The sequence below is a fragment of the Lactuca saligna genome, chromosome 4 (genome assembly GCF_052625555.1).
Source record: "Lactuca saligna cultivar CGN05327 chromosome 4, ASM5262555v1, whole genome shotgun sequence".
NCBI lineage: Eukaryota > Viridiplantae > Streptophyta > Magnoliopsida > Asterales > Asteraceae > Lactuca > Lactuca saligna.
This window is the reverse complement of record NC_136420.1, coordinates 121164794-121190080: the sequence shown is the minus strand read 5'-3', so window position 1 is coordinate 121190080 and position 25287 is coordinate 121164794. Positions and strand designations below refer to the sequence as shown.

Here is a 25287-nt window from a genome sequence, read left to right as displayed (position 1 = left end):
TCAATTCCTTTCAATCCAAATCAATATTTTACTCTTTTGCCCTGCTTCCAAAATCTATTCAATTAAATCCAATAATTGCCAAACAACTCTAAACCTTCAGAATTGTTTACAAAATAAATCTTGGAATTGCACTTTTAACCCCCAAAATTATATCATTTAACTACTTAAAACCAACACCCTACTAAATTATTATGAATTTTAGGGCTACTATAAGATAATATAACATATAAATTTACATCTTAGTGTTCAAGGTTTATTATTTAATTACTTAATTATAAATGGAATGTTACATGTATGAAGCCACCTGGGTTGATGTTTTCATAAGTTCCACCTTAACGACAAGGTGCGTGTTTAGGAAGGGAGTAATGATACGACCCATGTTGGGTGTTTTGGTTAGATCTATTGACGAAGGGTTAAGCATTAAGATTCAAGAGATTTTTTAAATGTTTCCTTTTATTTAGTTGTCCATTTAATTAGAATATTACTTTTTTTTATTACTTTAGGATTCCTATTTTCTAGGATCTGGTTTTAGTTTCTGATTAGGATTATAAAGACTAAATAATTAATGCTTTATATATTATTTATGATTGTGCCATAAATAAAAGTCTTTGACAGTTTGCTGGATAATTCCTTGTTTCTCGAACTACAGGTGGCTAGGTTAAGGTTCTTACCTTCGGGTTAGGATATTGATCTTATTACATATGTTTGAAGAACAATTCCTCACATGGACCTCTGAGGAATTGTTCTTCAAAAACATTCATATGAGAAATTGTTCTTCGCATAACCATGACCATAGAACGATTTTGGTAAGTTTTTTCGATTTCAAACAAAAAAATTTCAAACTACTTCAAAAACAATTTTTTCGATTTTGGTAAGTTCAAACAATATTTTTTTGATTTCAAACACAATTTTTTCAAGTTTAAGCTTAATTTTTTACTAGCACCCATTTCGATTTTCTTTAAGTATTCTTTGTATTTTTATGAATTTACCCTTGCCACGTCACTTCCTTAGAGCTTTTCCAATTCCTCAAAGCTGAAAGAGTTCCCTAGAGACCCTTCCTACGGAAATCATGGTCGTTTTATGAAAGTTGCATTTTCTTGGTCATTTTCTTTAACCACGCCTTCTTTTGTGGTCATTTGTTGAAATTTTCCGCCTTTTTTCCTTAAATTGCCAATAATTTTACCGATAAATATGTTTATACTCCATTCTTTAAAAAAATTTATCACCCCAAATGTTCTTTCGCTTGATAAATATACAATATGCTATACATAGGTAAACTCTACTAAGAAAATATTTTCTTTGATGAAAGTGTGTGTGTATCCAAAAACACCACCTATACATCGCACCCATGTACATGCTAGGAAATAACTTTATAAACCATACCAAAAGCCCTAAAAAGTGTAAGTGTTTGAACAATATATAAAATGAATTGGTATGGTCATATAAATTCTATACAACCTTTAAATAATTTGGAATGTCCATATCAAAGCCCCAATCAAAACATATGATTTGCCAAAATTTTGCATGGGTTGTAAAATGAATTGGTATGAGTTACCTAATCCGTATGAGCTGTAACATATATGGTCATACCAAATCCATTAGGTCTTACATATTTTGAATAGGTTTCCCCAATCAAAACCTATAGTTTGCCAAATTTTTGCATGGGTTGTAGAATGAATTGGTATGCGTTACGTAATTCGTATGAGCTGTAACATATATGGTCATGCCAAATCCATTAGGTCTTAAATATTTTGAATAGGTTTCACATTGTTTTTAAAACAACTTGGAAAGTGTACCAAATGTGCCCTCTCTCTCATTCTCTCTGTGTATATATATATATATATACATATATATATATATATACATATATATATACATATATATATATAAACTAATGGTTGTTGCCTATTTTCAAGATTCACATCCTTTTTAGTCAACTTAGGGACCAATTTCAATGATTAAGAACCCTCATATAATATTGGAAATATTAATCCATAACAATTTTCTACCCGCAATAAAACAAAAGTCATTAAATCTAACAATTTTTTCTATTTTCAACATCTTAGCACATCTTGTTACATTCCTCGATAGATTTAGCAATACATTCCAATCACCAATCCAAAATCTAAATGTTTTCCAATCGATTCTTCTACCATTAGAGACAATATCTCTAACTAATTATTAATCTCATTTGATATTTGATCCAAAATTTGGTGATTTACTCTATGTATTAAGCGGCATATTTGTCAAACATTTTTGCATACAAGGATTATATTAAATTAATAGGATTAAGATTGATCTATTTAGTGTTAAATATATATATATATATATATATATATATATATATATATATATATATATATATATATATTATGCGTCCATTGGGGGCGATAAGGAGTATGATAAGCCATACACCATACTCAACATCAACAAAGTTGGTAAAGGTTAGTTTTTAAATGGTTTCGGATACATATGTTGGTTGTCCCATGAGAATTAAAACTTGTAGTAATATGTTGGTTAAATTTAACAAATAAAACCATGCTTTGTTGACATTAGCTAGTGCATAATCATTTGATGGCAAGAGTTAAGAGATTTTGCCAAAGCTTTTTGGTTTAGCCAACAATAAATGCATTTGATTGTTTCTGATAGTGATTATAATACTTTACTGTTTCTAACAATTGTATGGTATTCTGATGTTAAATTCAAAGCCGTCAAATTATAAGCTTTCTTTCTTTTTACCTAAAACTCTAGAACATTAAGAAAGTTTGGTTTGCTTATATTCTTTCCAAATCTAGAAGATAAATAAAATAATAACTTTCTGTTCTCCTTTCCCCTTTCCATAATTTTCTTTTCGGCTCCTTTCTCTAAACAAAACCTGAGAACACAATGTAAATGCATATATAGTTTTTAATTATCAACTTTAGAATTAGCAGGAATATAACTGATCCACCGTTTACACATGGAATATCAATTTTTAGCGAAACACGGTCGAGTCGTGGTAAAAGATAATGTGGTTTTATACCATGGATGCGGTAGTTGTGTATAAGAATACATATGCGAAAAAATGTTATCATAAGTGGCAATTTTTGTATGGAGAAAGAGGGCATGAAATATTGATTTGGGCAAAGCATGATTGTACCTGAAAATTAAACAATACAAAATAAATATTTTGCATGCAGGGACGATAAAGGAATTGGGTAGATGTAGTTGAGTTTCACTTTAATTTGTAGGCCTTGAAGCACAACATCTGCATTTAATTACGCTTTTCGGTGCTTGAGTAGCTTATGAAAAAGGTCATATAGTTTAGGTGCGATATGCTAACAATTGGTCTAGCTTTTACTGAAAATTGGTTGGGATTATCACCAAGATTTTTGCGTCGTCTTGAGAAGCATGGAGGTGATAGTGATTACAAATAGAAAGATTTTGTTTAGTATGAGAGAATGGAGCATGCTGGACATCCAGAAAGAAAAGTAGGTAGGTAATGCTTAAGTTTCTAAATGATTTTAGTTTCAAATATAGTAACATCATAGGGTTTAGAGAGAGAGCTAACAGATACAAAAAGCAAATAAAGGGTTTGGAGAGAGAGCTAACAGATACAAAAAGCAAATTATTTATTGACTAGATGTAATTAACTTCCAAGTAGCGTTGGTTAAATCACAATTTTGACAAAGTGTTTTAATGTTTTTTACTTATAAGTAAGTATTCCTTTATAAGGTGTTTCACCAATACAGAGACTGATTTTGAGTATGCATGCTCTTACTTCAATATCGATCCTGTGCTAATTGTGATAGTCTCTGCAATCGAGCAACTTCAAGTAATGGCTTCAAAACGACAATATAAAGAGGCTGCTGCACAGGTATAGGTATGTAAGCTGGTTATACATTAGTTCCAATAGAATAATTACATAAGAATCACATACACATTCAAATATTTAAGGGTATAATGGTACCATGTTAACCACTAGATAGCATTATGAATAGGATAAATTACTTGTAATAGCAATCAACATTCCATGTTTTTTCCATCTTAGGCAACCAACTATCTTGTTAGTTAACTTGAATGGAAAAAGAATAGTCGGTTGCCTAGAATGCAAAAAACATGGTAAAAAGAACTATTCTAGTTAGCTTTGCTATTCGATTTATCTTTTCCATTAGTTTATTAAGTTTAGTGTATTTAAGTTGCTAGGTTACCTTAAGTTGTTTTGTGGGGTCAATATCCCAAGAAAGCTGGCTAGGATAAAAGAAAAAAAAAAGGAAGTTAATAATTAGTATGGAGCTAGGTAACATTTCCATTTTCCAAGGCAAATAGAATTAAGAATAGATAGGTGGTCCATGCATGCATGCATATCCCACATCGGAGGCGGAAGAAAAGAAAAGTCAAGGTAGTTGTTGGATAAAAAGCGAGGGCAGGGGAACGGAAAAATCACTTACCTGGACGGGGTCTTTGGGGGATCAAGAAGGTCCATGGCCTAGGCTGGTGGTCTCCATTGCACATTACGGAGAGGTGCCTGTCTAAGGTCGGCCCAAGTTGGTCGAACCTACGTCATAATTTGTGTTAGAGGGGGCCTGCGTTCGCGCGGCCCCTACCTATACTCTTAGTTTTAAATTTTCATATTCTTTTCATGCTTAGAATCAGTAGAAAAGTAGTAACTCCAAAATTTCTGCTTAGTTAATTGCATCTCTCGTTTGGTTTAGAAAACTTAAAAAATGACAATTTTGAATTCTGACGAGTTATAGATTAGAAGCTGGTACATTTTTCTGACAATTTTGAATTTTGACGAGTCTCCTGGTTTAATTACTTTAATTAATAAGCAAATTAAGGTATCAAAAAGAAGCAGTTCCAGTCTAACGTTAATTACAAGCTAAGGGACTGTGATGCTGCGATGGGTAGTCTCATGGTTTATAATTTATATTAATATTAACATACTGTATGGCAGCTATATTAATCAAGCAAATTAAGCTACTGCAGTTAAGCCATTAGTTGAGTCGGTTGCATGCATGACATAATAAAGGCAAAGTTATGGAGTCCCACATCGCCTCAAGGAAAGCAAACAGAGAATGTTGAGTAGGTTTAAAAAGGAAGGCCTTTCCCTTACGCAAATTTCATACCTTTCTCGGCCTTTTGGCTAAGATCAAGTGTAGTATCTGTTCTTATCAGTTTAATATCTGATATGTGGGCCATCGGCCCACTCGATATTAATCTTATTTTTTATGGGGAAAGATCCGTCACAATAGCTTGCTATTGGGGTCTTTGAGTGTCGCCTTGGCGTTGCACTTTTGCCTTGGCATGGCGCACCCCTCCAAATCAAAACTTTAACCTTTTCATTTCTAATGCATCCATACGGAGAGTTGCAACAGGTACCATTGACCCTTGTAGTTTACCTTTAAAAGGGACTGTGTGACCCTTGTAGTTTACAGTTTAATATCTTATATGTGGTTCATCCCACTAACCCTGCACCAAAGAAATCTGAGCAAGAACCAATTCAGTTTGTGAGTTGAAGAAAACTATGGTATTAACATCAATATCAAGAACCACTTCACTTTTCCAACTGCAGGCTGCCCATAAATGCTAAATAGAGTTGCCATGCATATCACTGATTGCAGCAATCCATACTATCAAAACCTCACAAAAATTGCAAAACAAGTATAAATTCCCTGGGGATGCATCATGCATGGGAATCGAGCCATCACTTTCAATGCCAAACTCTTCCATCAGGTTACCATTCGGCCGGTATTCATTCCCCACTCTTGCTATTATCAAAACCACACAATCATTTCACCCATCAACTAAGAAACCAGGATCCCGTTTCGTAAAGTAATAAAGATTTTGTGGCTATTGAGTTCACCAAAATGTCCAAACATGCAAAACCGGGAGTTTAACTGCAAAACCGGTGGAGCATATGTCATACTAGGTCCTCATATCAAGTATAGAGCTTCACGACTAAAAATAGAGAATCATTAAAAACGATGGACAAAATCTTGGTTGTCTCTTTGAGCATAAGCCCGAGATATATAAGATACAAAGTTGATTAAATTTAACCATTAACACCTAAGTAGCTGGAGTTCGTAGTCAAACTTCTTGTTGACTCAGTCAATGAGAAATTACCAATTGCAATTGTCGTGAAATAGATCTAAGATAACTGAACAAATATTTGACAAGTTTGTGCTGCCCACAAAACTTTATCAACAAGACAAACATGATTATTTATGGTTAACTTGTTCGGATGATTCATATTTCCACATTGATCTTATCTTAAATTATAAGCTAATTATTTCATAGACATAATCAAACCTATTATGTTGATCCGACAAATTGTCTTCCTCCCTGCGTATAGTTCATTAGCAACAAAAATGATTTCACAATATTGCGTATTACTATTATATATATATATATATATATATATATATATATATATATATATATATATATATATATATATATATATATATATATATATATATATATATATATATATATATATATATACACATTACAATGTTAATCGACTAGTGAATCGACTATACAATATCTTAATTGCAATAAAAAACACATCACTGAAACATAACACCAATTATTGTTAACGGAGGAGTGCTCTAGTGAAAGGTTGATGATTTAAGTCTTGTTGTGGTCAAGAATTGTAGATTTAGAAGTAGCATAATGGTCATGTGTATGTCATTCTACAACAAAATGTATACATGAATCTTGTTGGCCCTTATTTGTTATTACCTTGCTTAACCTGAAGTCTACGATAAGTATTTCTCTAAGTCAGAAACAATAAAAAAAGATCAAAACTATGGATCTTCTGATGGTGGTGGTGGTTATAATATTAGGCCCATAAGAATATCACAAGCTTCCCAGTCAATTATCCAAACATATACACAGGCTCGTAGCCACCGGAGACGGTGGCTAGCAGCTGCAGAATGGAGGCATCCACCATGGTCGTTGCCATGGTGGTTGTTCTCAGTTTCCTGGTCCGACGAGCATACACACAACGAAATACAACACCAAAATATACACACAAACTTGCGACACACCATCTAAAATGCACACTCCAGTCTCCTTTAGGGTGGTGGATGTTGAACGGAGCAGCTGGAATGAGTCATAAGAGCGGCGACGGTCGTGGCTGTGGTGTAACACCGAAGTAATGGAGAAGAAGGCTTAAACTGCAAACGACAACAACATTAGTGGCAGAAAAGGGCGCCCACTCGGTCTTTGTTGACGGCAATGGGAGCAACCGACGTCGGACGACGACTTCGTCTTCACAGAAGCGGTGCAGCGACGACAGCGACTCCGGTCGTTCATGACCCACACATAAACATTCACAGCTCCATTTCCAGCCTTTGGCGGTTCTCTCTCAGCTGCTCAAACGTCACCGGCAACGGGCTGTGGCGGTCGACGTCCAACGACGAAGTAGCAAGCGGCAGATGAAGGTGTTCCAAAGATGGTGACGACTGGAGGATAACGATCTAGGGTTAGGTTAACATGGATGAGTAGGGTGATGGGTTTTAACCCATCTCCAATTAAAACTTCTTATTGTCTTGACACTCCCAACCCCTCCCCCCTCAATTCCTTTCAATCCAAATCAATATTTTACTCTTTTGCCCTGCTTCCAAAATCTATTCAATTAAATCCAATAATTGCCAAACAACTCTAAACCTTCAGAATTCTTTACAAAATAAATCTTGGAATTGCACTTTTAACCCCCAAAATTATATCATTGAACTACTCAAAACCAACACCCTACTAAATTATTATGAATTTTAGGGCTACTATAAGATAATATAACATATAAATTTACATCTTAGTGTTCAGGGTTTCTTATTTAATTACTTAATTATAAACGGAATGTTACATGTATGAAGCCACCTGGGAGAATCTGGTTGATATGAACATGCGTTTTCATAAGTTCCACCTTAAGGATAAGGTGCGTGTTTAGGAAGGGTGTAATGATACGACCCATGTTGGGTGTTTTGGTTAGATCTATTGACGAAGGGTTAAGCATTAAGATTCAATAGATTTTTTAAATGTTTCCTTTTATTTAGTTGTCCATTTAATTAGAATATTTACTTTTTTTTATTACTTTAGGATTCCTATTTTCTAGGATCTGGTTTTAGTTTCTGTTTAGGATTATAAAGACTAAATAATTAATGCTTTATAGATTATTTATGATTGTGCCATAAATAAAAGTTTTTGACAGTTTGCTGGATAATTCCTTGTTTCTTGAACTACAGGTGGCTAGGTTAAGGTTCCTACCTTCTGGTTAGGATATTGATCTTATTACATATGTTTGAAGAACAATTCCTCACATGGACCTCTGAGGAATTGTTCTTCAAAAACATTCATATGAGAAATTATTCTTCGCATAACCATGACCATAGAACGATTTTGGTAAGTTTTTTCGATTTCAAACAAAAAAATTTCAAGCTACTTCAAAAACAATTTTTTCGATTTTGGTAAGTTCAAACAATATTTTTTTGATTTCAAACACAATTTTTTCAAGTTTAAGCTTAATTTTTTACCAACACCCATTTCGATTTTCTTTAAGTATTCTTTGTATTTTTATGAATTTACCCCAGCCACGTCACTTCCTTAGAGCTTTTCCAATTCCTCATAGCTGAAAGAGTTCCCTAGAGACCCTTCTGTAACGCTCGTAGATCCGGGCTACTCAATTTAGAGGCAATAGAGGTCGAAAATGACTTTTCGACAAAAGATTATTTAGAATAAATAATTTTAACCAAGCTGTAGAATATGTCTCAAGGTTTTCGTACATATAAAGAACGCCGAAATCCGAGTTATAACGAAGAAGTTATGACCCGTTGAAATTCGCGACGGAACCGGTATGATACCGGGAAGCGTAAATAGTGAATTTATGATAGAGCGAGATTTAGCCTTAGCGATCTAAACAAAAGTCATAGAATATGTTAAACTAAGAACACCGATAAAAAGAACGCCCAAATCTCACTTCGTATGAAGAAGTTATGATTTTTCGAAGTTTCGGATTAGCAGTGTACAACCCGAAATTCGAATATTAGATCGAGCGTTTTTTAGCCGACACAACCTAAACGAGAATCGAAGATATCGATAAGAGTAGCGTAACGAGAAAAAGATGGGCGAAAACGGACATCGGATGAAGAAGTTATGAGAATTTAACGGATCAATACTGTCCCGGTCTGTTAATAATATAAAATTTAAAATCGATTCCAAATTCGCCGACGGAGTCTAAACGAAAGTTGTAGAGTATGTTCCCACCCTCGCGTGGATATAAAGAACGTCGAAAACAGAGGTCGTACGCGAAAGTTACAAATTTTTGAAGTTGTAACTTGAATTTGCGAAGCTCATTGCGAAGTTGATGATGTGGCGCGTTGTGAGCCGTCCATCGATGATCAAAGGATGCTTCGGATTCGGACACGCCGCACTTCGCATTACGCCCCGCGTACGAGGTCCGGTACGCCCCGCGTACCTCTGGCCTTATCCTTCCGAGTCTGAGTGCGAGCCAACTGGTGCAATGTGGCAACCACATCCGAGCTACGCCCCGCGTAGCGCTGCTGGACGCCCAGCGTACTTCCGAGGCTGCGGCGTATAAAAGGGGAGCGAAGGTTCTCGGAAATCACACACCTTTCTCCACACTTTCTCTCACTACTTTCTCTCTCTAAGGGTTTTAACCCTCCCTAAAGTCTAGGTGAACCCTAGCACACTAAGGAAGCCCCGCGGCTTCCGGAGTCCCGAGAAAAAGGAGGTTTTCGGTTTCGAAACGCCGATCCAATTAAGTTCCGGTTTTCGATAAAATTCGTTGTAAGTGTGCTACGCTTACGCAATTTTTAATATAGCTTTCAAATAATTATAAGAATGTTATTAGGTCCTTAAAATAATTATTTGGGCTATTATTATGAGTTATATTGAGTGTTATTAACGCGTATATAATAATAATAATAGTCAGACAATTAATTTGTCGCGGTTATCATTAGACAAAACCCTAGTGGTACCGATACTAGGTTTTATCGAAGGAAAATCGTTGTGAGAGTATCGAAGCGCTGTCCGAGTGCTGAGTCACCACCTTTCAAGTGAGTGCATGGTCCTTTCATCTTACACATAGATATGAAGTATTTTATTATAAATTGTGTGCTATGTGTGCATATTGTCTGAATACTTGCTGTCTATGCTGGTGAAAGATTTTTATACATGTTTTAAATGATGTAAACTGTATAAAGTATTTTATATCTACAAAATATGTTGGGTAAAACATGGGTAGATGAATGATGAGGGATAAAAGCAGAAATAGAGGAACATTAGTAGCATGGACCTAGTGCCCTATAGGTATACATTGGCAACAGTGGACCTAGTATCCTATAGATGAGCCCTGGCAGCTGTGCCACAACTCGTAGATGTTTCAGATCTACGGTAAACGTCCTAGCAGCTGCGCTCTAAGGATAGTATCGGCAGCTGCGCCTAATAGGGAGCCTTATGACCATGACAGTAGCGTTTAAAGGTCAATACCGACAGAAGCGCCTCATAGAAAATGTCCCAATTCTGGCAGTTGCGCCTAAGTGACAAGTTTAGCAGTTGTGCTTGACCAATGTGTCATTGGCAACAATGGACTTCATGTTATTTCCTTAGGATGATCCTTAGGAATGAATGAATGAGAAATAGTTGATTCTTAGGATAGATCCTTAAGAATAAAGAAGATAATGGGGATGGGTAATTGGGTTGATTGTTTGATTGTTTAAACATAATAATTATATTATTGTGGGTTGAAAAAACTATGTACTCACCCGGTTTCCCAACCTGACCCACTCAGTTTATTTATATCACAGGTGTTGATACGAAGTCACTTTACACAGAGAGATTTAAAGAGATGTAGATCACTAGTGTAAATAAATGTAAGTTCTGTTTATGCTTATGTTTCTGTATTAACGATGACATCTCAAACGTTTTGAAATGAATAAAATACGTTTCTTCGAAAATGTTTTAATAACGTATCTATCATGTTTTTATGGGAACAAATTCCGCAACATTTTTATTAAAAGATGAACTCTGATTTTTATAAAGCATAAACAAAAAAAATCGGTCTTTTCTGGCCGTGAAAATGGGGATGTCACAGTTGGTATCAGAGCATTAGTTTAAGCGAACTAGGAATATGGATTTATTTCTAGACTTAAACTTAGAATGCTAAGCGATGATTGTGAGGTGTGAGCACTAGATTATTTTAGGAATTGTGCCTAAAATGCTTTTATGTGCTAAATACTTGTGATTGATATGCTGTTATTTGTTCGGATCTATGGTCTTTTGCCGACCGGATCTGGAAACCTTATGTGTTTAGGATTCTAAGCGTTTAACTACGATATTAGAACTAGCATATAAACGTTTCGGAGTGATAAGGATGATTTAACCGCCAATCCTAAGTAAAGGTCTAGATTCACCTGATTCGGTGTATAGATCAAGATGGCAAGAACCCGTAGCGGAAACGTGAATGCAAATGGGAACCGAAACCAGCACCTAGTGATTGAGCAAATACCGGTTGTGGTAGCCGTTGCTGAACCAATAACGATGGTCGGAGTGCAAGCAATGATCCAGGGGATGTTATATCATCAAATGGAGGAAACCAGACGTTTGCTCCAGCAAAATCAAGAGGAAGCGACTATTCAGATCGAACAACCCGAGTTAAACGAATGGCAGACAGAGGAAGGAGACTACAGTGGGACTGTTGGTCAAGTCAACCCACCAATAGTTCGACAAAACAACCACAATGATGAAGTCGAGAGGAATGGATGCAAGTACAAGGATTTTCTGACTTTCAAGCCATCGACTTTCACTGGAAAGGAGGATCCGATCGGGGTCATGGATTGGATCTCGGAGATGGAATTAGCTTTCATGACGTGCGGTTGCAAGGGAAAACAACATACCACATTTGCAGTGCGTCAGTTTCGAGGAGGCGCTATACGTTGGTGGAATACCTTGGGGAAGACTCTGAACCCCAATGAGCCTGCAACTGACATGGGTATAATTTCTGGTGCAATTCAAACGTAGGTACTGCTCAGCCCAAAATTTGCTCGAGCTAGAAAACCAATTCCTTACCTTGAAGAAAGGAAGCATGTCTGTTGATGAATACACCAACAACTTCACAGAGAAGATGGAGTTCGCCTTACATATTGTTCCGGATGAGCTGACGAAAGTTGACAAGTATGCAAAAGGACTTCCATGGGAGTACGCGGTGTCAGTGCGTCAGGCACCTACTTTGGAGGCAGTTATCTGGTCTGCCAAGTCAGTTGAGGAGATGATCAAGGGAAGAGCCGCCAACAAGACCGAGGTTGGCAAAAAGAGAAAGTTTGAGGGGTCTGCGAAGCCCGATGAGAAAAGCATGTCCAGTACAAGGAAGTTTAGAGGAGGAGGGAGTGAAGAAAGATGGTGCGAGAAGTGCAAAAAGAAACACTCTAGAAAATGCGGTGAGGAGGTGACTTGTTTCAAGTGTGGGAAGCATGGGCATTATGCCAACGAGTATAAATTCAACAAAAGGGTGTGTCACGAATGTAACGAGGAAGGGCACTTCAAGCAAGATTGCCCAAAGAGAGAAGGGGCTACAAAGCCAAATGTGCCGCCAAAACCAAAGGCAAGAGCATTTCAAATGATCCTTGATGAAGCAGCTGACGATGCAAGGAATCAGGAGTAAGGATGGATATATAGAGATCGAGTTATGAAGAAGCCATATAGATAGTGTCACATGATGTAGCCTATTAGAGGTATAATCTAGGGTGAACTTGAACACCCATGTAATCGTTTCAAGTAATAAAATAAAACCTTCATTTTGTTATCTGATGTGTTGAATGATTGCGTGATTTGTTGCATGGTGAATTGGGAAACTGCGGGACAATACTTGGGATGAGTATGAGTAGGTGTGAATGGTAGTAGAGGCCTATACTACCAGAAGCACAAGACTCACACTTGGGTCAGGAAAAGTCACAAGGTTGCCAAGAAGCTAGTAATTGATTTCGTTTTATTCAAGTATGTCGTTACCATCGTTTCGGTAATGACTAAAAAGATTGTTGATATTCCGACCCCAGTGGTCATATCAAATTGAGTCCGACTACGATGAGTATGTTACGTGGTTCAGTGAACCAAGTTTGATGTAGCATCCGACTTAAACCAAACGATTGAAATCAAAGCGATCAATAGAAGTATCGTGCTCATTGTTAAAAAAGTTGGTAGCTAGAAATGCTACATGTTAAAGTGTGGTTATATCACATTAGAACATGAAGGAAGGCATAGTCTGTTTTAGAATTTAACTCTAAGATACCTGAGTCTAAACGTGCAACACATGATGATAGATCATAATTTGGAGTCTAACCTGAGGTAGAGAGCAGGTGCACGATTATGTACTGCTTACAGTCAATAAGTATAAGAGATAGACTTGAAGGAATATAGAAGTTATAATTATTACCTAGGATGAAGAGATAACGTATGGAGTCATTATACTGCCCTGTTTCATTGATGATTCCGGTACGTAATCATCATAAGGGGGAGATAATTGTAACGCCCGTATATCCAGGCTAGTCAATTTAGAGGTAATAGAGGTCGAAAATGACTTTTCGACAAAAGATTATTTAGAATAAATAATCTTAACCAAGTTGTAGAATATGTCTCAAGGTTTTCGTACATATAAAGGACGCCAAAATCCGAGTTATAACGAAGAAGTTATGACCCGTTGAAGTTTCGCGACGGAACCAGTATGATACCGGGAAGCGTAAATAGTGAATTTATGATAGAGCGAGATTTAGCCTTAGGAATCTAAACAAAAGTCATAGAATATGTTAAACTAAGAACACCGATAAAAAGAACGCCCAAATCCCACTTCGTATGAAGAAGTTATGATTTTTCGAAGTTTCGGATTAGCAGTGTACAACCCGAAATTCGAATATTAGATCGAGCGTTTTTTAGCCGACACAACCTAAACGAGAATCGAAGATATCGATAAGAGTAGCGTAACGAGAAAAAGATGGGCAAAAACAGACATCGGATGAAGAAGTTATGAGAATTTAATGGATCAATCCTGTCCCGGTCTGTTAATAATATAAAATTTAAACTCGATTCCAAATTCGCCGACGGAGTCTAAACGAAAGTTGTAGAGTATGTTCCCACCTTCGCGTGGATATAAAGAATGTCGAAAACAGAGGTCGTACGCGAAAGTTACGAATTTTTGAAGTTGTAACTTGAATTTGCGAAACTGATTGCGAAGTTGATGACGTGGCGCGTTGTGGGCCGTCCATCGATGATCAAAGGATGCTTCGGATTCGGACACGCCTCACTTCGCATTACGCCCCGCGTACGAGGTCCGGTACACCCCGCGTACCTCCGGCCTTATCCTTCTAAGTCCGAGTGCGAGCCAGCTGGTGCAAGCTGGCAACCACATCCGAGCTACGCCCTGCGTAGCGCTGCTGGACGCCAAGCGTACTTCCGAGGCTGCGGCCTATAAAAGGGGAGCGAAGGTTCTCGGAAATCTCACACCTTTCTCCACACTTTCTCTCACTACTTTCTCTCTCTAAGGGTTTTAACCCTCCCTAAAGTCTACGTGAACCCCTAACACCCTAAGGAAGCCCCGAGGCTCCCGGAGTCCCGAGAAAAAGGAGTTTTTCGGTTTCGAAACGCTGCTCCAATTAAGTTCCGGTTTTCGATAAAATTCGTTGTAAGTGTGCTGCGCTTACGCAAATATAGCTTTCAAATAATTATAGGAATGTTATTAGGTCCTTAAAATAATTATTTGGGCTATTATTATGAGTTATATTGAGTGTTATTAACGCGTATATAATAATAATAATAGTCAGACAATTAATTTGTTGCGGTTATCATTAGACTAAACCCTAGTGGTACCGATACTAGGTTTTATCGAAGGAAAATCGTTGTGAGAGTATCGAAGCGCTGTCCGAGTGCTGAGTTACCACCTTTCAAGTGAGTGCATGGTCCCTTTCATCTTACACATAGATATGAAGTATTTTATTATAAATTGCGTGCTATGTGTGCATATTGTCTGAATACTTGTTGTCTATGCTGGTGAAAGATTTTTATACATGTTTTAAATGATGTAAATTGTATAAAGTATTTTATATCTACAAAATATGTTGGGTAAAACATGGGTAGATGAATGATGAGGGATAAAAGCAGAAATAGAGGAACATTAGTAGCATGGACCTAGTGCCCTATAGGTATACATTGGCAACAGTGGACCTAGTATCCTATAGATGAGCCCTGGCAGCTGTGCCACAACTCGTAGATGTTTCAGATCTACGGTAAACGTCCTAGCAGCTGCGCTCTAAGGATAGTATCGGCAGCTGCGCCTAATAGGGAGCCTTATGACCATGACAGTAGCGTTTAAAGGTCAATACCGACAGAAGCGCCTCATAGAAAATGTCCCAATTCTGGCAGTTGCGCCTAAGTGACAAGATTAGCAGTTGTGCTTGACCAATGTGTCATTGGCAACAATGGACTTCATGTTATTTCCTTAGGATGATCCTTAGGAATGAATGAATGAGAAATAGTTGATTCTCAGGATAGATCCTTAAGAATAAAGAAGATAATGGGGATGGGTAATTGGGTTGATTGTTTGATTGTTTAAACATAATAATTATATTATTATGGGTTGAAAAAACTATGTACTCACCGGATTTCCCAACCTGACCCACTCAGTTTATTTATATCACAGGTGTTGATACGAAGTCACTTTACACAGAGAGATTTAAAGAGATGTAGATCACTAGTGTAAATAAATGTAAGTTCTGTTTATGCTTATGTTTCTGTATTAACGATGACATCTCAAACGTTTTGAAATGAATAAAATACGTTTCTTCGAAAATGTTTTAATAACGTATCTATCATGTTTTTATGGGAACAAATTCCGCAACATTTTTATTAAAAGATGAACTCTGATTTTTATAAAGCATAAACAAAAAAAATCGGTCTTTTCTGGCCGTGAAAATGGGATGTCACACCTTCCTACGAAAATCATGGTCGTTTTATGAAAGTTGCATTATCTTGGTCATTTTATTTAACGACGCCTTCTTTTGTGGTCATTTGTTGAAATTTCCCGCCTTTTTTCCTTAAATTGCCAATAATTTTACCTATAAATATGTTTATACTCCATTTTTAAAAAAAATTATTACCCCAAATGTTCTTTCGCTTGATAAATATACAATATGCTATACATAGGTAAACTCTACTAAAAAAATAGTTTCTTTGATGAAAGTGTGTGTGTATCCAAAAACACCACCTATACATCGCACCCATGTACATGCTGGGAAATAACTTTATAAACCATACCAAAAGCCCTAGAAAAAAAAATCCCTAGAATAAGTGTAAGTGTCTGAACAATATATAAAATGAATTGGTATGGTCATATAAATTCTATACAACCTTTAAATAATTTTGAATGTCCATATCAAAGCCCCAATCAAAACCTATCATTTTCGAAAATTTTGCATGGGTTGTAAAATGAATTGGTACGCGTTACCTAATCCGTATGAGCTGTAACATATATGGTCATACCAAATCCATTAGGTCTTACATATTTTGAATAGGTTTCCCCAATCAAAACCTATAGTTTGCCAAATTTTTGCATGGGTTGTAGAATGAATTGGTATGCGTTACGTAATCCGTATGAGCTGTAACACATATGGTCATGCCAAATCCATTAGGTCTTAAATGTTTTGAATAGGTTTCACATTGTATTTAAAACAACTTGGAAAGTGTACCAAATGTGCTCTCTCTCTCTTGCCTATTTTCAAGATTCACATCCTTTTTAGTCAACTTAGGGACCAATTTCAATGATTAAGAACCCTCATAGGATATTGGAAATATTAATCCATAACAATTTTGTACCCGCAATAAAACAAAAGTCATTAAATCTAACAATTTTTTCTATTTTCAACATCTTAGCACATCTTGTTACATTCCTCGATAGATTTAGCAATACATTCTAATCACCAATCCAAAATCTAAATGTTTTCCAATCGATTCTTCTACCATTAGAGACAATATCTCTAACTAATTATTAATCTCCTTTGATATTTGATCCATAATTTAGCGATTTACTCTATGTATTAAGCGGCATATTTGTCAAACATTTTTGCATACAAGGATTATATTAAATAATTAGGATTAAGATTGATCTATTTGGTGTAAAAAATATATATATTATGCGTCCATTGGGGGCGATAAGGAGTATGATAAGACATACACCATACTCAACATCAACAAAGTTGGTAAAGGTTAGTTGTTAAATGGTTTTGGGTACATATGTTGGTTGTCCCAGGAGAATTAAAACTTGTAGTAATATGTTGATTAAATTTAACAAATAAAATCATGCTTTGTTGACATTAGCTAGTGCATAATCATTTGATGGCAAGAGTTAAGAGATTTTGCCAAAGCTTTTTGGTTTAGCCAACAATAAATGCATTTTGTTGTTTCTGATAGTGATTATAATACTTTACTGTTTCTAACAATTGTATGGTATTGTGATGTTAAATACAAAGTCGTCCAATTATAAGCTTTCTTTCTTTTTACCTAAAACTCCAGAACATTAAGAAAGTTTGGTTTCCTTATATTCTTTCGAACTCTATAAGATAAATAAAATAATAACTTTCTGTTCTCTTTTCCCCTTTCCATAATTTTCTTTTCGGCTCCTTTCTCTAAACAAAACCTGAGAACACAATGTAAATGCATATATAGTTTTTAATTATCAACTTTAGAATTAGCAGGAATATAACTGATCCACCGTTTACACATGGAATATCAATTTTTAGCGAAACACGGTCGAGTCGTGGTAAAAGATAATGTGGTTTTATACCATGGATGCGGTAGTTGTGTATAATAATACATATGCGAAAAAATGTTATCATAAGTGGCAATTTTTGTATGGAGAAAGAGGGCATGAAATATTGATTTGGGCAAAGCATGATTGTACCAGAAAATTAAACATTGCAAAATAAATATTTTGCATGCAGGGACGATAAAGGAATTGGGTAGATGTAGTTGAGTTTCACTTTAATTTGTAGGCCTTGAAGCACAACATCTGCATTTAATTACGCTTTTCGGTGCTTGATAGCTTATGAAAAAGGTCATATAGTTTAGGTGCGATGTGCTAACAATTGGTCTAGCTTTTACTGAAAATCAGTTGGGATTATCACCAAGATTTTTGCGTCGTCTTGAGAAGCATGGAGGTGATAGTGATTACAAATAGAAAGATTTTGTTTAGTATGAGAGAATGGAGCATGCTGGACATCCAGAAAGAAAAGTAGGTAGGTAATTGCTTAAGTTTCTAAATGATTTTAGTTTCAAATATAGTAACATCATAGGGTTTGGAGAGAGAGCTAATAGATACAGAAAGCAAATTATTTATTGTCTAGATGTAATTAACTTCCAAGTAATGTTGGTTAAATCACAATTTTGACAAAGTGTTTTAATGTTTTTTTACTTATAAGTAAGTATTCCTTCAGAAGGTGTTTTACCAATACAGAGACTGATTTTGAGTATGCATGCTCTTACTTCAATATCGATCCCGTGCTAATTGTGACAGTCTCTGCAATCGAGCAACTTCAAGTAATGGCTACTGCAGTTAAGCCATTAGTTGAGTCGGTTGCATGCATGACATAATAAAGGCAAAGTTATGGAGTCCCACATCGCCTCAAGGAAAGCAAACAGAGAATGTTGAGTAGGTTTAAAAAGGAAGGCCTTTCCCTTACGCAAATTTCATACCTTTCTCGGCCTTTTGGCTATGATCAAGTGTAGTATATGTTCTGATCAGTTTAATATCTGATATGTGGGCCATCGGCCCACTCGATATTAATCTTATTTTTTATGGGGAAAGATCCGTCACAATAGCTTGCTATTGGGGTCTTTGAGTGTCGCCTTGGCGTTGCACTATTGCCTTGGCATGGCGCACCCCTCCAAATCAAAACTTTAACCTTTTCATTTCTAATGCATCCATACGGAGAGTTGCAACAGGTACCATTGACCCTTGTAGTTTACCTTTAAAAGGGACTGTGTGACCCTTGTAGTTTACAGTTTAATATCTTATATGTGGTTCATCCCACTAACCCTGCACCAAAGAAATCTGAGCAAGAACCAATTCAGTTTGTGAGTTGAAGAAAACTATGGTATTAACATCAATATCAAGAACCACTTCACTTTTCCAACTGCAGGCTGCCCATAAATGCTAAATAGAGTTGCCATGCATATCACTGATTGCAGCAATCCATACTATCAAAACCTCACAAAAATTGCAAAACAAGTATAAATTCCCTGGGGATGCATCATGCATGGGAATCGAGCCATCACTTTCAATGCCAAACTCTTCCATCAGGTTACCATTCGGCCGGTATTCATTCCCCACTCTTGCTATTATCAAAACCACACAATCATTTCACCCATCAACTAAGAAACCAGGATCCCGTTTCGTAAAGTAATAAAGATTTTGTGGCTATTGAGTTCACCAAAATGTCCAAACATGCAAAACCGGGAGTTTAACTGCAAAACCGGTGGAGCATATGTCATACTAGGTCCTCATATCAAGTATAGAGCTTCACGACTAAAAATAGAGAATCATTAAAAACGATGGACAAAATCTTGGTTGTCTCTTTGAGCATAAGCCCGAGATATATAAGATACAAAGTTGATTAAATTTAACCATTAACACCTAAGTAGCTGGAGTTCGTAGTCAAACTTCTTGTTGACTCAGTCAATGAGAAATTACCAATTGCAATTGTCGTGAAATAGATCTAAGATAACTGAACAAATATTTGACAAGTTTGTGCTGCCCACAAAACTTTATCAACAAGACAAACATGATTATTTATGGTTAACTTGTTCGGATGATTCATATTTCCACATTGATCTTATCTTAAATTATAAGCTAATTATTTCATAGACATAATCAAACCTATTATGTTGATCCGACAAATTGTCTTCCTCCCTGCGTATAGTTCATTAGCAACAAAAATGATTTCACAATATTGCGTATTACTATTATATTTATATATATATATATATATATATATATATATATATATATATATATATATATATATATACACACACACATTACAATGTTAATCGACTATACAATATCTTAATTGCAATAAAAAACACATCATTGAAACATAACACCAATTATTGTTAACGGAGGAGTGCTCTAGTGAAAGTTTGATGATTTAAGTCTTGTTGTGGTCAAGAATTGTAGATTTAGAAGTAGCATAATGGTCATGTGTATGTCATTCTACAACAAAATGTATACATGAATCTTGTTGGCCCTTATTTGTTATTACCTTGCTTAACCTGAAGTCTACGATAAGAATTTCTCTAAGTCAGATATTACTACAAGTTTGTTATTTTATCGACTTATATATATATATATATATATATATATATATATATATATATATATATATATATCATAAAATAAATTATTTTTTCATCTTGATTTCAGGGTTTAAATTTCAACAAGTCAACATAAGGTCTCTCCTTGTTGCAAGTTACTCCATATATATCACTATGTAAACATCTACAATGATGAATTGGTAATATGACTTCTAATGTCGAACCTTATAATCTTATGAATCAACATACTTCACCTTAGTACATCAACGTCACCGTATCAATCATTAACCAACTCCTTTCTCGATAGTGTAAAATATACTTTTGCAACATTGTTTCCAGATGTGTTATCTTTGTGATAAGATACTTTTAGCTTATATTTTAACTTATATTTGTAAAGTTTTGTTTAAATCCCTAATTTGTAGGGATTTATATTCTAGATAATTCCGCCATAGTATATAAGTTATATTAGGGTTCATTGAAAAAAATACAACTTGGTGCGTTCTCTCTTTGTGGGAGTTTATTATTCAACATTAGTTTTTAATGAACTTTTTTCTTATTGCTTGATATTTGTTTATTACGATATTTCAATTGGTATCACAACAGGTTTGAATTACGTCGAACAATATGGAATTCCACTTGAGCATCTAAACCCACTAACAGTTCAACACCTGCCATCAAAATTCTTTTATTCGATGAAAATAATTTTGCTATGTGGACATCATATCGATGTTCTCAAAAACAATAAAAAAAGATCAAAACTATGGATCTTCTGATGGTGGTGGTGGTTATAATATTAGGCCCATAAGAATATCACAAGCTTCCCAGTCAACTTTCCAAACATATACACATGCTCGCAGCCACCGGAGACGGTGGCTAGCAGCTGCAGAATGGAGGCATCCACCATGGTCGTTGCCATGGTGGTTGTTCTCAGTTTCCTGGTCCAACGAGCATACACACAACGAAATACAACACCAAAATATACACACATACTTGCGACACACCATCTAAAATGCACACTCCAGTCTCCTTTAGGGTGGTGGATGTTGACCGGAGCAGCTGGAATGAGTCATAAGAGCGGCGACGGTCGTGGCTGTGGTGTAACACCGAAGTAATGGAGAAGAAGGCTTAAACTGCAAACGACAACAACATTAGTGGCAGAAAAGGGCGCCCGCTCGGTCTTTGTTGACGGCAATGGGAGCAACCGACGTCGGACGACGACTTCGTCTTCACAGAAGCGGTGCAGCGACGACAGCGACTCCGGTCGTTCATGACCCACACATCAACATTCACAGCTCCATTTCCAGCCTTCGGCGGTTCTCTCTCGGCTGCTCAAACGTCACCGGCAACGGGCTGTTGTGGTCGACGTCCAACGACGAAGTAGCAGGCGGCGGATGAAGGTGTTCCAAAGATGGTGACGACTGGAGGATAACGATCTAGGGTTAGGTTAACATGGATGAGTAAGGTGATGGGTTTTAACCCATCTCCAATTAAAACTTCTTATTGTCTTGACACTCCCGGCCCCTCCCCCCTCAATTCCTTTCAATCCAAATCAATATTTTACTCTTTTGCCCTGCTTCCAAAATCTATTCAATTAAATCCAATAATTGCCAAACAACTCTAAACCTTCAGAATTTTTTCCAAAATAAATCTTGGAATTGCACTTTTAACCCCCAAAATTATATCATTGAACTACTCAAAACCAACACCCTTCTAAATTATTATGAATTTTAGGGCTAATATAAGATAATATAACATATAAATTTACATCTTAGTGTTCAGGGTTTCTTATTTAATTACTTAATTATAAACGGAATGTTACATGCATGAAGCCACCTGGGAGAATCTGGTTGATATGAACATGCGTTTACATAAGTTCCACCTTAAGGACAAGGTGCGTGTTTAGGAAGGGAGTAATGATACGACCCATGTTGGGTGTTTTGGTTAGATCTATTGACGAAGGGTTAAGCATTAAGATTCAATAGATTTTTTAAATGTTTCCTTTTATTTAGTTGTCCATTTAATTAGAATATTTACTTTTTTTTTTATTACTTTAGGATTCCTATTTTCTAGGATCTGGTTTTAGTTTCTGATTAGGATTATAAAGACTAAATAATTAATGCTTTATAGATTATTTATGATTGTGCCATAAATAAAAGTCTTTGACAGTTTGCTGGATAATTCCTTGTTTCTTGAACTACAGGTGGCTAGGTTAAGGTTCCTACCTTCGGGTTAGGATATTGATCTTATTACATATGTTTGAAGAACAATTCCTCACGTGGACCTCTGAGGAATTGTTCTTCAAAAACATTCATATGAGAAATTGTTCTTCGCATAACCATGACCATAGAACGATTTTGGTAAGTTTTTTCGATTTCAAACAAAAAATTTTCAAGCTACTTCAAAAACAATTTTTTCGATTTTGGTAAGTTCAAACAATATTTTTTTGATTTCAAACACAATTTTTTCAAGTTTAAGCTTAATTTTTTACCAGCACCCATTTCAATTTTCTTTAAGTATTCTTTGTATTTTTATGAATTTACCGCTGCCACATCACTTCCTTAGAGCTTTTCCAATTCCTCATAGCTGAAAGAGTTCCCTAGAGACCCTTCTGTAACGCCCGTAGATCCGGGCTACTCAATTTAGAGGCAATAGAGGTCGAAAACAACTTTTCAACAAAAGATTATTTAGAATAAATAATCTTAACCAAGCTGTAGAATATGTCTCAAGGTTTTCGTACATATAAAGAACGCCGAAATCCGAGTTATAACGAAGAAGTTATGACCCGTTGAAATTTCGCGACGGAACAGGTACAATACCGGGAAGCGTAAATAGTGAATTTATGATAGAGCGAGATTTAGCCTTAGCGATCTAAACAAAAGTCGTAGAATATGTTAAACTAAGAACATCGATAAAAAGAACGCCAAATCTGACTTCGTATGAAGAAGTTATGATTTTTCGAAGTTTCGGATTAGCAGTGTACAGCCCGAAATTCGAATATTAGATCGAGCAGTTTTTAGCCGACACAACCTAAACGAGAATCGAAGATATCGATAAGAGTAGTGTAACGAGAAAAAGATGGGCGAAAACGGACATCGGATGAAGAAGTTATGAGAATTTAACGGATCAATCCTGTCCCGGTCTGTTAATAATATAAAATTTAAAATCGATTCCAAATTCGCCGACGGAGTCTAAACAAAAGTTGTAGAGTATGTTCCTACCTTCGCGTGGATATAAAGAACGTCGAAAACAGAGGTCTTACGCGAAAGTTACGAATTTTTGAAGTTGTAACTTGAATTTGCGAAGTTGATGACGTGGCGCGTTGTGGGCCGTCCATCGATGATCAAAGGATGCTTCGGATTCGGACACGCCTCACTTCACATTACGCCCCGCGTACGAGGTCCGGTACGCCCCGCGTACCTCCGGCCTTATCCTTCCGAGTCCGAGCCAACTGGTGCAAGCTGGCAACCACATCCGAGCTACGCCCCGCATAGCACTGCTGGATGCCCAGCGTACTTCCGAGGCTGTGGCGTATAAAAGGGGAGCGAAGGTTCTCGGAAATCTCACACCTTTCTCCACACTTTCTCTCACTACTTTCTCTCTCTAAGGGTTTTAACCCTCCCTAAAGTCTAGGTGAACCCCTAACACACTAAGGAAGCCCCGAGGCTCCCGGAGTCCCGAGAAAAAGGAGTTTTTCGGTTTCGAAACGCTGATCCAATTAAGTTTTGGTTTTCGATAAAATTCTTTGTAAGTGTGCTACGCTTACGCAATTTTTAATATAGCTTTCAAATAATTATAGGAATGTTATTAGGTCCTTAAAATAATTATTTGGGCTATTATTATGAGTTATATTGAGTGTTATTAACGCGTATATAATAATAATAATAATAGTCAGACAATTAATTTGTCGCGGTTATCATTAGACTAAACCCTAGTGGTACCGATACTAGGTTTTATCGAAGGAAAATCATTGTGAGAGTATCGAAGCGCTGTCCGAGAGCTGAGTCACCACCTTTCAAGTGAGTGCATGGTCCTTTCATCTTACACATAGATATGAAGTATTTTATTATAAATTGCATGCTATGTGTGAATATTGTCTGAATACTTGCTGTCTATGCTGGTGAAAGATTTTTATACATGTTTTAAATGATGTAAACTGTATAAATTATTTTATATCTACAAAATATGTTGGGTAAAACATGGGTAGATGAATGTTGAGGGATAAAAGCTGAAATATAGGAACATTAGTAGCATGGACCTAGTGCCCTATAGGTATACAGTGGCAACAGTGGACCTAGTATCCTATAGATGAGCACTGGCAGCTGCGCCACAACTCGTAGATGTTTCAGATCTACGGTAAACGTCCTAGCAGCTGCGCTCTAAGGACAGTATCGGCAGCTGCGCCTAATCGGGAGCCTTATGACCATGACAATAGCGTTTAAAGGTCAATACCCGTAGAAGCGCCTCATAGAAAATGTCCCAATTCTGGCAGCTGCGCCTAAGTGACAAGATTAGCAGTTGTGCTTGACCAATGTGTCATTGGCAACAATGGACTTCATGTTATTTCCTTAGGATGATCCTTAGGAATGAATGAATGAGAAATAGTTGATTCTTAGGATAGATCCTTAAGAATAAAGAAGATAATGGGGATGGGTAATTGGGTTGCTGGCCGCTCAGAGCCGGCAGAAAAGTTATGCAGACAGGCGTCGGTCCGAGCTTGAGTTCCAGGTTGGTGATCTCGTGCTCTTGAAGGTCTCTCCTTGGAAAGGAGTGATTCGATTCAGGAAGAGGGGCAAGTTGGGGCCCCGGTATATTGGTCCTTTTCGTGTGATTGCAAGGGTGGGACGGGTAGCCTACCGTTTAGACTTGCCAGCAGAGTTGGGACAGATTCACGACACTTTCCATGTGTCGCAGCTGCGGAAATGTATAGCCGAC

The 25287-nt window shown here is 36.6% G+C and overlaps 3 non-coding genes across 3 annotated transcripts; all 3 read left to right on the top strand.

Annotated features, from left to right (window-relative positions):
* The first annotated feature begins 4422 nt into the window (after nt 1–4422).
* LOC145044338 (U1 spliceosomal RNA) lies at nt 4423–4586 on the top strand. The gene has a single exon (XR_013681297.1). It is a non-coding gene; the product is annotated as a U1 spliceosomal RNA (small nuclear RNA).
* Nucleotides 4587–5104: 518 nt separating this feature from the next.
* LOC145044364 (U2 spliceosomal RNA) lies at nt 5105–5300 on the top strand. Its single transcript, XR_013681321.1, has one exon. It is a non-coding gene; the product is annotated as a U2 spliceosomal RNA (small nuclear RNA).
* A 13431-nt stretch (nt 5301–18731) lies between these two features.
* Nucleotides 18732–18927, top strand: LOC145044371 (U2 spliceosomal RNA). Its single transcript, XR_013681327.1, has one exon. It is a non-coding gene; the product is annotated as a U2 spliceosomal RNA (small nuclear RNA).
* The last annotated feature ends 6360 nt before the right edge of the window (nt 18928–25287 follow it).